This window comes from Cryptotermes secundus, unplaced genomic scaffold (genome assembly GCF_002891405.2).
Source record: "Cryptotermes secundus unplaced genomic scaffold, Csec_1.0 scaffold1564, whole genome shotgun sequence".
In the NCBI taxonomy this organism is placed as follows: domain Eukaryota; kingdom Metazoa; phylum Arthropoda; class Insecta; order Blattodea; family Kalotermitidae; genus Cryptotermes; species Cryptotermes secundus.
In genome coordinates this window covers 15,908-31,451 of record NW_019772127.1, presented here as the reverse complement: position 1 = coordinate 31,451, position 15,544 = coordinate 15,908, and the positions used below count along the sequence as shown (strand labels likewise).

The 15,544-nt window shown below is 40.3% G+C and overlaps 1 long non-coding RNA gene across 3 annotated transcripts in view; it reads left to right on the top strand.

The window, feature by feature from the left end:
* The window catches only part of LOC111875209, a 28,833-nt gene that overhangs the window by 10,134 nt on the left and 3,155 nt on the right, over nt 1-15,544 (top strand). The window contains exons 2-3 of one of the 3 annotated variants that reach the window (XR_002844686.2): nt 6,916-7,040; nt 13,721-14,595. This is a non-coding gene — a long non-coding RNA (uncharacterized LOC111875209). Of the gene's footprint in view, nt 1-6,915; nt 7,041-7,299; nt 8,388-13,720; nt 14,596-15,544 lie in introns of those variants that run through there. The other 2 variants (XR_002844688.2, XR_002844687.2) reach the window with 2 other exon arrangements.

The following is a 15,544-nucleotide window of genomic DNA, read 5'->3' as shown; positions in this document are numbered from 1 at the left end:
TTCTGCATTAGCACTCAGCATTATTCCGACGGAGCTCAGACACACGATCCGCTTCTAACAATGGTCGCGGCCAGACTAACCAATGCACGTGAATGAAACTTTGTGTGACGGTAGAGGGAAGTCCACGGGTCAATGCCCTACCCTCTTCTTCGTCATCGACATGGCCGGAAATGAGTCATAAATGTAATCCGGTTTCTTTATTGCCGCACCTTGTATGTTATTAGTTCTTCCCAGAACTTCTTGTTCTGAATTGCGATATCGTGCTGAAAAAATCAGAAGAATTTGTTTTCATGTATATTGCTCTGTAACGATCGGGAATGAAAGCCTTCGCCAGCAAGGTCAGTTGTATTTTAGCTACATACATATATATGTATACATGAAGAGGCTGAAGAGCTGGGATAGCTCAGTCGGTATAACAACTAAGCTACGGGGTGGACGACCGAGGAGTCGGCGTTCGATTACCGGTAGGTGCAAGGGATTATTCTCTTCTCAATAACGTCCAGGCCGACTTTGTGGTCCACCGAGTCTCTTAAAGAACTGGTGCCGGAGGCTTTTATTTGGGGTTATAGCGGGAGGTGCCTGAAGCTGACCATACAACTCCATCTAGTGCTGAAGTTAAGAATGCGTGCACTCCCCCACACAGCTTCATGATGTGATGCTTAATTAATCACGTCCAGGGATAACTGTACTGTTTTATTTGAGGCGGGAGGGAGCTTCGTCTACTTGTTATTGAGATCAAGACACTTCTCGAGGGAAGAGACCACTCAGTACGTGCAGATGCAAGGACACAATTAAAAGTCATGTTTCACAGTTTTATAAATCTCTCTCAAGAAATATAAAGAAGAACAAAAAGAGAGAAAGAAAAGCGCGACCTCAAACTCTCCGAAATTCAAACTTTCAAATCTTCTTCCTGTAATTAGGGAGTTAAGCATATCGTAATTCTATCTATCTATCTATCTATCTATCTATCTATCTATCTATCTATCTATCCACCCACCTACCTACCTACGGCTCTACAGCCTTTTTTGAACCTTGGCCGTTTTTGATCTTTTTACACAGTCGGTAGGACTCCTTGGACGGGGGATCAGCCCGTCGCAAGGCCGCGACCTACACACAGGACAGCACAAACACAGAATAAACACACACAGACATCCCTGCCCCTGGGATTCGAATCCACGATCCCAGTGTTCGAGGACGCGAAGACAGTTCATGCCTTAGACCGCGCGGCCACTGGGATCGGCAAACGTAATTCTGCTGGTACGAAAACGAGTCCTGCTCTCAGAAGCCAGCCCTGAACAGGGTCGCTGTGACATAATACATGGCCGTCATACCAAGCAACTACGCAAGACGGGAGGGGTATTTTTGTCCGGGCTTTTTGCATCACTCCTGGCTCGTCGTTACTTTGCCAATTGTTACAAGAACACTGGGGGTAGTGCCAAGCTCGAAATGTAAATGGGTTACTGGGCTATTTCATGGCGCAACTCTGCATTCACGGCTCAATATATTCGTAAAATTATAGGACGGCGCCTGCTGTGTTAATCATGGGCTATGCGCAACAGATCAGTTACGTGGTAGTAAATATACACACAGATGTACCAATCAGTAAGATTACAGCTGATCAGAGGAATACAGCTGTAGTAAAGCAGTGTTCGTCAGGGTCCGCTGATCGCTGCTGGCCCGAAGTTGAATTTATATCGGCCTGTAAATTCCATGTAGTGTTCTGTACATTTTACTGAGATGGAAGAATTGTTGCCCCCCGCAGGTACCCCTACTCCGACATAGTTGTGGTCATGTGATCCTGAGAGCTATGCTGGCGGTGGCTTAGCTACTGGTAGGGTCTGCCATGCCGGACAGGTCAAAGGTGATGATCCAGACAAAAAGAGATATCCTGGTCCTCCAGGTTGGGGGTCGGGAGTAGGGTTACTTGTTGAGAAGCTTTTAACGATTACAGCTGGACAGAAACACCTAAATGCAGACGAAAGTCTCAGGATCGGGACCAGTGGAGAGCAGTCGTAAAAGAAGCCACGGTTCATGGACTGTAGCGCCCGCAGAAGAAGAAGGAGGAGGAGGAGGAGGAGGAGCAAGAATAAGAATTGTTGTATGAGAAGCGATTTTTCCGTTTCTTTTGGTGAATAAAGAGTTTGTGTTGAATAACACTACTTTTCCATTTCTATCTTCTGTCTCATTGTATTGTGTGATCCGTCGATTGATGAATAGGACGATAACGAGTCTGGCGTCGATCGCTGTTCCAGTCAGAAATGGGGAAGATGAACCGCGTTAATGTCATATACAGGTGTCCAGTATTATGTCTTAAACAAGCTTGTTTACACAAGGCAGTAATAATTAGTTTGCAAAATTTTTTATTATTATTATTGTGGGGTGAGACTAAGTCCCTTGTACTGCGGCCACTACTGGCCTATTGTACCAGCCCCAGATGATAGGTGAGGGTGACTGTGGAGAAATTTGTGGAATGAAGATTGGCAGGGGATACTGAAGTACTCGGAGAAAACCTGCCCCAGCGCCATTTTGTCCACCACAAATCCCACATGACCAAATCCGGGCCGCTGCAGTGGGAAGCCAGCGCCTAACCGCATGAGCTATGGCGCGGCCTGCTTGCAGACTGTTACTCGAACTGCACAGACAGAAACGTGGGATACCGGTGCTCAGAAAGTCGACTGCTGTTTTACAAAACCGTGAAGCAGAGAAGGCTGATAACTACGAGCGATGAAGGAGCACAAAATTATCGTATCGCAAACGCGTGTAAGAAATCAATTTAAATCAATATTATATATTGTCCGACCGACGGAGCGACCGCCACTTGTCGGTGAAGTTAGTGCCAACTTTCGTGGATAGATGGTGTCGCATGGTCAGCGCAACGGATCCCCACGGGCAGTCGGTATAGTTCGCTTGCGGACTAAAACCACGGATTTTGTTTTTTGTTTTTATATATTGTTACGTTAGAGCGACTAGTAATTGTGGGCTCCACATTTGATGATTGCTTTTACTGGACGTTTCTATTACAATTGCACTTGATTAAAACAGATCACACATTGAACTCCTTAACGACGTATGTTTGAGAAATCTCTCTCTGTTTTCTGAATCTTGAAGGGTCTCTAGTCTCTAGAATTCTGGATCTCTAATATCTCCGGCACAACTGACTCCTGCTACTCTGAGTCTTGTGTTACGACCGACGGTCAATCGGCCAGTCTGTCTCGGAAAAAAAGCACCCATCTGGGGCTTACGACCAGATTGTTATTACTATCAGACAGTTGCGGGTTTGTTGAATTGGGGCGCTCTCTCTGACGAGAGGACGAATCTGTCGTTTACAATTGCTGCTGGACCTCGCCAGCGCAGTCAGTTTCGGGCCCGAGTCCCGTGAGACCGTGACCACATTTTACCGTCTCAGATTCGAGACTTCTCTTTCCGTCACCTCCTACGACTTGCAGGACCTCGGTGGAGGTATTCGATCCCACATCCAAACCTGCAAATAAATTACCGCAAACAGAACACACACTTGAACGGCTCGTATGTTGTAATCTCCGTGTCCGTTGCGACGGTAATGCGTGTTTAGTGAAACGTTGCCTGGTAACGGACCGCTATTCTGACTTCATTATTCCAGCTTCATGCGTCATGTCACAATATGATTTTAAATTAAAAGCCACAGTTCTTACATACGATATGGGTATAAAATGCGATGTACAAATTTCCACATTAGTTTTCATATAGTCGTAATACATTATAGGCCTACTATATACAGCATAGAACCAACCAATTACAATTTGCAACGCAGGATACATTTTCCGCAACTAAGGATGTTTCAGCCCCTACAGGGTAATCATTTTATTCTTGGGCGTAATCGTTCAAGGTTCTGTGTTCTTATTCCTCCCGTCATTATACGTCACATTTAAATATTTAAATGCGTTTGCAATTAATGAAGACTGTAAACACTACTGCGTATCATTTTGTGAAATTCTTAATTATTGGTCTAAAAACTAAAGTTCTCTTACTTAGTGTGGAAAGGGGATAAATTTCAGCATCTTTTCGGATTTTGTATAAGGCTAAACCTTTTGTTGCCGGTCACGGTAGCCGAGCGGTCTAAGGCATGTACTGTCTTCGCTCGCTCGGAAACCGGGCTCGTGGGTTCGAATCCCACTCAGGGCATGGATGTTTAGTTTGTGTGTGTGCGTTTTTCTGTGTTTGTGTACAGGTAGAGGCCTTGCGACGGGCTGATCACCCGTCCAGGGAGTCCTATCGATTGTGTAAGATCTAGAAAAACCGAAGTGAACGGAGAAGTTCATGGAGGTAGGCCTAGGCCCACTGGGGCTCTAGTGCCAAAGGGGGGGGGACCTTTTGTTACCACCTTCTTATGTTTCGAAGGGCAGGCTTAATCTCATTGACAGCTTTACCTCTCTTCACCCTAAGACGTGTAGTTGCAAAGCTATTAACACTACAGATATTACACTCCTTACGGTTAGAAATTGTTTTTTCTTGCATTTAAATATCCAGGACAGGGAAACAAAAAAAAAGTTGTGTGTTTTATGGGGACATATTTTAGAGACGACGTGTTTATAAATTCTGGTTTGACATATGCCGTATGTTCGAACCACAGACAGAACACAATTTCCGTACTGTACGTTGATTTGATGCACGTCCTATGAAGAATGCCACAATAAATTCAACTTTTGCACAAAGAATTGTAATTTTAAACTAAGGGTTCAGATTTTACCACATCTGGTGATAAAATTAGTTCCTATTTATCTTTATATTAATGGAGCTAAAGCACTTAAACGGCCGTTATCAGTAAATGTCAGTTCATCAGCTTTTAGATGATAATTCAGTACGATTTGAGGCTGGGAACTCACATTTATCAGTACAACGCAAGTTTCTATTGCCCTTAGTAGAGCAATCGGCTGATTAGGGGGAAAATGAAATTCATATGATACGTTATGTAAAAATGAACATCTTTAGATGATTATTATGTCATAGCTACAGCCCTACTATTTTATGGAGGCCACTGAGTTTGGGCTATTCAATGCCTCAGTAATATGTACAGCTTGGTTAGTCTGCTGATGCCTGAGTACCAAAGCAGATTGTTACCGAGGAGAGTTTCTAAACGCGAAACACAGAAAGGGTGAGAAAGTTTTGTGAATCCAATCTTGGACTGACGTATTCTACGCTATGTTGATGTCTATCCTGGTTTCATTCAGTGGTTATGCAGTTCTAATCGGGTACTGACTGAAACTCTGATCCCTTCGGGGTATTCGCANAACCTCACCGCCATCTTGGAAAACACGAAGTGCAAAGCAGCTATTCGTGTTCCAGTTATTTCAGTTAGTATCTCTTTTTTTTCGGAGACGGTGCCCCCTATAAATTATAAGCTTTTCATGACTGACTTTCGCCCTAAAATTATGTGATGTAAATCCTCAATGCTAAATTTAATCAAAATGCATCTATGTAAGATTTGAGGTTTTCACGGCGGTGACTATGAAGAAAGCAGTCTTCTGGGATTTGGCACCGTGTATATGTGTGGTGTTAACCGACGTTTCGGAGGAACGTATCGCCTCCATCTTCAGGGTAGAAGGAAAAATATAAGAAATCCGCAAGCGAAGAGACCGAGAACCGGATTTCTTATATTTTTCCTTCTATCCTGAAGATGGAGGCGATACGTTCCTCCGAAACGTCGGTTAACACCACACATATACACGGTGCCAAATCCCAGAAGACTGCTTTCTTCATAGTCACCGCCGTGAAAACCTCAAATCTTACATAGATGCATTTTGATTAAATTTAGCATTGAGGATTTACATCACATAATTTTAGGGCGAAAGTCAGTCATGAAAAGCTTATAATTTATAGGGGGCACCGTCTCCGAAAAAAAAGAGATACTAACTGAAATAACTGGAACACGAATAGCTGCTTTGCACTTCGTGTTTTCCAAGATGGCGGTGAGGTTGTCAGCCTTACGCGCCGCTCTCTCTTTGTCCCCAAGAATATTCCTGGTACTCAGGCGGAGTTGACCCCAGGACCGTAGTGCGGCTGGAAGCATTAGGTCAATTGAAGAAATTCACCTCATCGGGATTCGATTCGCGACCTTCCGGCTTGTAGCATAGTGCCTCAACCAACTACGCTACAGCGTGCTCCAAAATGAGGGATATAAAATCGCAAAATATGCATTTGTGAAGGAATTCTGCGTATCCAAATCCACATTTCCGTTCTTATTAAATGAGAAAAACACGCTAAGGTTATATCATAACCGGGTCCAAATAGCACCTAGACTACTTGTAGTTTAAATGCTTGAAATACTAATTATGAAATGACGTTTTCAGGGTTCTTAAAACATGGTACAGATAAGGACTCTCGTACAAGGATGCGCCAATTATGTGTAGACGTCATAAAATTCTGATCCTGCATTCTCGATATATATAACACAGATTTTCTTTCAGTCCCACATGAACTGTAGGTACTATAACGCGAAGTGAAAGTCATGAAGACGTCAGAGTAGCGTAAGATGTCTTCGCATTCCTCATACCTAGTTTACATGGAACTCAATGTAGACTCAGCGTGTAGTATATAAAATACGTATGAATAGGCCCGGCCGATCACAGTGGCCATGCGGTCTAAGGCAGGAACTGTCCCTGAACGCTGAAATCGTGGCTTCGAATCCCACTAAAGGCATGGATGTATGTGTGCGTGTATTCTGTGTATAGGAAGCGGCCTTGAGAAGGGTTTATCCCCCATCCAAGGAGTCCTACCGACTCTGTACAGGATTAAGAAACTGAAAAAGCGGCAAAGGTCCAACAAAGGGCTGTAGAGCCATAGATATGAATAGGCCCTATATCTTCACATCTCATTAGAATACAGTTGTGTATTTAAGAATGTCGATCTGGTTGTCTGTTACGTTCTCAAAAATTACAGGTGTTCGTTTTGGGCACGAAAACTCGGAAAATTGGTTGATTTTGGTGTTATACACGTATATATGACTTCGAGTCCAAGTCAATTTCTTTCCCCCCCACAAGAAAGACGCTGGGACTGCAACCTCAGTGAGTACTGTACTAATCACTAAGTAACCATTTAGTTACGTGTCATTTGATACAGGCCAATTTATTACGATGCATGCAGGATTATAATGAAAGATGAGTAATATTTGTCACGTAAGCTTCTACTTGCAGTGCGGATTTTTCTTCACCGTCACGCTTGTGAAATTATAAAATAGCTTGACATTCCTTAAAACTGTGGCAAAGCTCAAACATTTGGGAACAAAATTACATTCACGAATATGACTGCAAATTAGTTTTTCTAAATGTGTTTTACTTCCGTCTCCTGTTTAAAAATAGTCTCACACACACAAAATTACAGTTTAACCGTTGTTTTGTGTGACTGGGAAACTGATCTGTCGCCCTGAGGAAAGAGCGTTGATTGATGGTGTCACAGAACAAAGTACTTAAGGGAATATTTGGGCCTAAGAGAAAGGAAGTAACAGGAGGCAGCAGAAAAGTGGATGAGGGCCTTGTAATACTTCAGCAATTATTACTAAGGCATCAAATCAAGAAGGGCGAGATGGATAGAACATGTAGCACGCGTGAGAGAAATGAGAAATGACATACAGAATTTTAGTCAGAAGCATGAAGGAAAGGAACAACTTGGGTGATCAAGACGTAATTGGAAGGATGCAATGAATGTGGATCATAAAGATACAGGGTATGGGGCAGTGGACTGCGTTGATCTCTCGGAACAGAGTCCAGTATCATGTCCTTGTTCACCTCCTCCATATAACGCTGGAAATCTGTTGACTAGCTTCTCCACCACTATGCTCTATGGAGATGGGTTTTGTCTTCGTCTTAAACTACCAAAGAATAGATATAAAAATAATGACTTCTAGGAGGACGAAAGGAAGGTTGCTAAAAGCATGGCTTTGTTAACAACCGACTGTGAACACGTGACCCGTAAGTACCTTGTGAAGCTTGTGAAGTACCGGCGACATGAACGGGAGGGGGCTTGCGTGGCGTGTGTGAAGCGAAACTTTGGACTTCGACATCGGACTCCAGCCAGACTGAAGTATTGATTCGCTAAGGTTACCGGTAGACGCCCCACAACATCGGTAGATACACTATGCCGGCTGAAGGAAGAAAGAAATCTAGAAATTTACAGGAGACAGAGAGATCAGAAAATATTTGGGACCATCATGAATTATGTGAGCAACGCAGTATATTAAACAACGAAGTTTCCATGGCGCTGATTCTGTAGGGTTCTTCTGGGTTCTATTAAAGCCTGCTTCTTGCTTGATTTACTCATCAGGCCTGAAGATGGTGGCAATATTTTCCTTCTAAACGTCAGGGTTATCAGGATTACAAGGCATTACAATCCAAAAAACTTTACTCTTCACCAAGGTAATTGCTTATTGCTACAACTCTCATAACCAGTTATGTACTGCCACAACTTTGGAAGACCTACTAGTAAAATACCCTTATAATCTCTGCTTGCTGGGCTTCCTGCCTATCGGGACTGCCAAGTCTTAAATTGGTGTAGTTTCTTCTGTACACTCTACAGGGCATGAACTCATTGGTGTTTCCACATAAACACACAAATGTTTTGCCAAAACAAAACTGCTGGTCGTGAATGGTCAGTACAGTTTGGATCAGATTACTCCATGATGGTGTACAGTGTTACCCAAGTAAAGTTTCACATATTTTTAACTTTGACACTAGTGGGGGTGAGTGACCAGCTACACACAACGCCATTACCCATTGTACAGCAGAATATTTTGACCCATGAAAAAGGCGTTGAGAAACTCAGTGCCTCTTTCAGGAATCAAATCTTTGTTAGGAGTTAAATGAGATCATGGTGGGTCAAGCATGTCATTAGAATGGGCAAGGAAAAAACTTGTTCAGAATTTTGGCGGGGAACCTTTCTGAAAGCATTCTGTATAGAGTATGCACAACGAGGAAGACTAGGCTGTTAATCAGTTAAAACAGTGAAGGTGCTTAATGACTTCTGGCTTAATCTTCAGCATGGGCTGGATCAATTGTGAGTTACCAATGTAAATTAAATTTACTTATNTATATATGATAAATATATATTTTAATTATTTTAGGATGTAAAGACAAGGCATGCAATGAATTAGTTTGTCGTGGATTGGATCAGCACCTGAAGATGGCACATTGGTGCCGAAACATGTAGTGAGAGTGAAAAGAGGGGATAAATAAATGTATGCACTAGAAGACGGATAAAATAAATCATGTTACTTATTGCAGTTAATAAAAATGTTATGATAGTATAATGATTACAGTATACACTTTCACTTTGAAATTATCACCATAGTTATCTGAAACAAAAATGATAGAGACATATGGACTTAGAATGTTATACTAATACTGTAGTAGCATAACCAGAAGGTTCATCAATGTTGATACCAAAGCTTGTGATTCTGAACTAATTTCATTCATTTCCCAACCTCAAATTTATATCCCTACAATCCATCTTAATGTTATCCTCCCACCTTCTTCTCAGTCTTCCAAGTATTCATTTTAAAGACAAATTTGTATGAGCATTCTGTATGTTTTTTCTTCCCTCCATACAAGCTAAATGTCTAGTCCACTGCAAACTAGATTTCATAACCCTAACAATACCAGTTGACCCATAAAAAAGATAAAATGCTTCATTACAAAATTTCCTAAATTTCCCAATTATTTCATTCCTCTGAAGTCTAAATATGAATGATATCTGGTAGTCTAAACAGTTACAATTTGAGAATTATTCCAGAATTTCTTTGTTCGTAACAGTTCTTAGTCTGGTGGGTTACTTTCTTTTGAAGGTCTATCAGCTGTGGTTTCTCAGCCCATTTTATAAAATTGCAACTTTATATTCTAATCTGCAGAATATGTACATCTCTTTGCATCATATATATTTTCATTTGAGTCTACCCACCCACACACAGTAATGTAAAAACTATCAAAATTAATCACTGTAAAGCACAGAAACTGGTTTGATTGAACATTATTTTATTGATACAGGTATGAAGCTGACTATTCTCCTGCACCCAATGCCAAGGTGAAAATGGTGGAACTATACTTCCACTCCCCCGTAAATCTCCACGGCATGGTGCTTAATTCAGGCCAGAGGAAACTTTACTTTTGCTTTTTACTTTACAGATATTAAAAAGCATAAGCAACCTAGACACCTGTCAGAGCCCTAAACCACTGTAATTAAATCCTGCATTTGTTCCTTTTTTTTCTTACTCCAACTGTATTTAAATTTTAAAATGTATATATTTCTGATAATTGTTTCTACCCATCAGATGTATACAACAGCCAGTTTTCATTACAGCTGTCATGTCATTCAGAGCTGGGATAGCGACTGGCTATGGGCTGGATGACCAAGGGGCTGGAAATTGAGTCCTGGTAGGATCAAGAATTTTCTGTTCTCTATGTTGTCCAGACCAGCTCTGAGGTTCACCCAACCTCTTATCCAATGGGTACCAGGGGCTCTTTCCAGGGGGTGAAGCGGCCGGGGCGTGAAGCTGACCACTCACCACCAACTAGTGTCTAGGTCAAGAAAATCTATTCTCCTATATGCCTTCATGGTGTAGTACAGTGCGTTCAGTTAAGGAGGAAACTTCGCAACACCACTGACCCAGCCCAAAACTCCTCACAGATTGCTGCTGCAACTGCTGATAGCAGAATGAGTCATTAGCACTGATAAACGTGTGCCGTTACAATTACAGTTACAGCAGCAATCTGTGAGGAATATCGGGCCTGGTCAATGGTGTTGCGAAGTTTCCTCCTTGATTGAACGCCCAATATTTAATTATTCAAGCACAGGGACAACCTTACCTTTATTGTCATGTCATTTTCTGTTATCCTGATTCATTGCATTCACTAGCATTGAACCCAGCTTCATGTGGTTGTCCGATTGCAAATAATGAGGAAAGGAAACTATAAAAGATGATGCTACTGTCTGTCAATGGTACACACTTCATTTTGTGCTTCAGGAAGCTTTGTGCTCAGATTCAAACATTACAACGAAAGACAATGCATTTACGCACAAAATGGACCTGTAACTTTCCCTTTATCAGGAAAATACACTAACAAGAGTGGAAAGATGTTAACAAATTTGGATCATATATATTTTTTTAAAGATATTTTTTACTGAAGAGTACTATCTTCTGGGATATAACACCATGTAGTCCTTTGGAAGTCAAATGACATTTTGCCTCCATATTCAGGGTTGAAGCATAATCCAAGGAAGAAACCAGTGTGAAAACAAGTGGCAAATACTACATATTTTTTATTACTTCAAAGACCTTATTGGCCTTGATATGGATGTACTGAATATACTAATCTAACCAATTTCATGCTGCAGAATTAAGTTGCTCAGCTAAACGAGAAATTCCCTGCCTGAAGGTTCATTAGATGCAAATCTATTATTGTAACACAAACTGAAATTCATACAATCACAAATTTCTTTTCCTTGCACATTGTTAAATATACATCATACTGAAAAATGTTTCAAATACACATAGTGTTTTAATAAGTTCTACATCCTATGTTTCAAACCATCTTTATTTTTTTGCATCATCAACAGTTTTGGATGAGATCAATAAACTGGTATCAGTTTCATACAAAGTGGGCATTATATGGCAGTGACAACAGCCAAAGTTAAACATGACTGACTCCTAGATTTCCCCCAGTTCCATATTGCACGAAAATGCACCCAGTACTTTTTTTTGGGGCCAAAACTTACAGACAGTGAATGGAGAGACACATGCTTCTCCGTATGTATTAATTTTGTTAATTCTGTATAAGGAACTCAGTATTAAATGAGAAAGGAAATTCACCTACTATTCACACAGCTTACAGATAAACACAAAAAAAGATGTCGCTACATATCTTACTCCATGATAAGAGAGCTGGATTATGTTTAACAACGGCTGTATATGGAAATGTCAGACTAGTTCTTGGTTACAAGCTCAAGACATTATGCATAACATAAGGTTGTGGCACAATTCATTTCTTCATGCTTATATGTAATTAGAATATACAATGGAAAAATAAAAGAGTATATAAATAATATAACATATTACTTCTAAATCAAATATACCTTCAACTTTATCTGGCAATTACAACTTCACAGGCCTGGCTCAATGCCATCACCAATTCATGCCAATTATTACATGGCAAGTAGTCACTGTAATGTGAAACAGGAAAAACATAACAAGTACAGACACCTACAAAATGCAGTACATCACTGGAAGTGTACATGATGCATACTAAGTATCACAGGGATATTGCATATTACACTGTAAAACACAGAGAGCCAACTTAGGACAAATGCATTTTATATAGAATTGTGCTACAACAATATATGCAGCATCCATCATGTACAGTGTTTACTAACATAATTTTCAAACTTTTTTCCAAGGACTTACAAAAAAAAAAAGAAAGCAACAGATTTTTGGGGTCTGGCAAGATGAAATAGATTTGCTATTACAAGTAGTGCTTTCTTTCTAGAAAAAGAAGCTTCAAAGTGGCAAAGATGATACTGTTTAATTTTGGTGGAAAAAAAAAATACTTTTCATCCTTTTACCTTACTTGGGAGTTTTTCCTGATAACAGCGTTAACAATTAATTACTCTCTGTTCAATTCTGGGAGAATTGTGGGTATTTAGATATACCTTCCTATGACAACATATTTATTTTCAGAGTTCCTTACAGTTTTATCCTTTGAGTATAAGACGAATTACATGTGTGATTGGGATAGGACCAAAGGCAATGTTCCTGTGACATGTACACATTGAAAGAATTATGGATCCCTGAACAAAGGATGTCTGAGAGAGAACTCTGTGGTATAGTAACATAATATTTACAGACACAAAGGACAAAGAACAGAATTTGAACTGCACATCACATCACATTTCACAGATGACTCTAATGCAGCACTTCATATGTTGTAGTAAAAATGAAAGAATATCAAAAAGTCAATACGGCACCCTGATAAGATGATTATGAATCAGTTCAACTCAATATGGTTTCCAGTCACAGCCCTACAAACATCAAGACAGTACTTGGACAAAGTCACACTTTTAGTCAGCAATCCAGTTTTCACTGTTGCTACTACCACTGTGATTCTGTGCCGCAAATCCTGCAAACTGTCAACTCCTTCGGTTATATGTACTTCCCTCCTAGAAACACTGAGCACTGTTATGTCAGGACTTCATTGAAGCCACACAATGTGTCCACCTTTCCCTACGATTTACCCAGAAAGCGGGCGTACAGCACTGCATACACCAATACACAAAATACTGAAATGCCAAACAGTGCTACACTGCTGCTTCACATATGTGCACTGCTTTGTACTACAAACCCTGATATGTTTTGCCATTCAGTATTGCTATTTGTGCTGTTACATTTTGTTCAGATCACCACACGCCTCCTTCAAACTGAGGAGTTCTTTCTGGTGCATCCTGAAGAGTGTTTAGTAGCAAAAACTGATAAAATATGTAAATGATTTTAGTATGGATTTTATATAACTCCAGAGGAAGTTAGAAGGACTCTGCCCCATGGTGTTAGCTGAGTATGCAGAGTATAGGGATTAAACGTGGATATCATATGTATGTGCGTCAGAATGGCCACATTTTGACTGCACAATTACTGAGTAAGAAGTCTGTTATTTCTCCACTGTTTCAGTTACATTCTTCTTTTATATTTTTTTTTGGTATTTTACAGTAAAAGAAAAAACGCTGACATAGTGCATCACTGTACAACCAGAAAAAAAAAAACCTGTATAAAAGTAAGGAGTACATGCACAGTAAGAAGAAATATGTCCTGGATGGTATTAAATTTTTTGTTGGTCTAGTGCCTCCAAATATGGTGTCTGTTGACCTCCTGGCTTCTGTCCATCTAAGCAAGGTAACAGAATTGTTTCCAAGGTGAGGTACCTGTAAGGCTGATAGGGAGATAATGGGAGTGATACTCACCGGGGAGACCTATAGCTTAATGTGAGCTATAAACCACAGGAAGATACTCTGAACCCTCTGAATGGGAGTCCTGTGTCTCACCCCTAGACCTCAAGGTCCCCTGATATCAGATTTTCATCAGAAGGAAACTGTGTCCTTAAAATGGATACTAATAAATTGTCATATACTACAAAGGAGGGGGCTAAAGGTTGAAATATGTATACAAAAAGTTTATTTTTTATTTCATACCTCCATACTGAGAGCCTGTTCCTGTAAAAAAATAGTTTGATTGTTCTTACAGCAGACAACGCTGGCTGCTAAATAATTGGTGCTCAGTGTGTGGCTGTCATATGCATATCACATAACATTAATTGACAAAATAAATTTTAATTTTGAACTTTTCAGGATGAAATTTTTGTGCCTTCTTTTCTTCCTTTGATGCCTGTATATGATGTGTATATTATAACTCTATATGAAGTGCCACTTTATGCTGGCCAAGCATGCCCCTTTTTGTGACAAACTGACATTTTCCTTATAGGAGTGGCCTGTGAGCAGAGACACATAGTTTTCAGAGAATACATCCTGTTGAGTATCGCATATTATTTCTTACTGAAAACCGTCATAACACAACACTCAATAATACGTGTAAGTAGCTCTAGGAGATACTTTTGCTACATGTTTCGGCCTTCAAAAGGCCATCATCAGGCAAATAAATAAAACTTTTTGTTATTAAAATTGCATGTCAAATATAGAATACAGTGCTAAACGTTCAACTGTATCCAATGGTATAAAACGATATGAATGAATATAAAATAGAACCAGAGCTGAAAATGTCCAAGTAATAGCAAACTCTCACCTTCCTTGTCCAGAGTCCAAAAATGTTCCAGCCTTTTACAAAGCACGAATAATTCTTGAACTGGATGCACAGTGCATATAGATAATGGATTCTTGATCTAGATATACATTCTACAATGAATTATCTGCAGGAAAGTCAGGGTTGAAGTGTAAATCAAGCAAGAAGATACCATCACTGAAGACATAGGAGACAAGTTCCTCTGAAACACTGGTTGACTTCCAACAGACTCCAAGGCATTATAGCCCAGAAGACAGAACTCTTCAACCAATTCACTTGTTTGACTTTGAGCTTATATTAAAACATTGGATCTTTCACAACATGTACATAGTTAATATGAAAAATATATGTGGCATTTAATGAGAATATAACTGTGGGACACATGTAACCATTTCATATACTGAGATAGGGACTTATGCACGTACTTAATGGTAAATAATGAAAACACTTTGATATTATTTTTATAATAGTATGTAGCACGTCCACAAAGTAAGTTTCCCACTCATCCTACAGTTAGAAAATCTTACATTGCGCGAAGCGACTGTGCGTATGTGACAGAGAAATGACGTAGCATGGCGCACGCACTAACAGAATTTCCCACGTTCCCACAGTAGCATCGTTGCAGCTGTTGAAGAGGGAGGCTCTTATTCCAGCTCCCACCAACTGTGATGTGCGGTCAGGTTATATAAGAAGATACATTGAGTGGAAGTTAGAGTTACGGTTCTAGATTCAAAGAGTTCA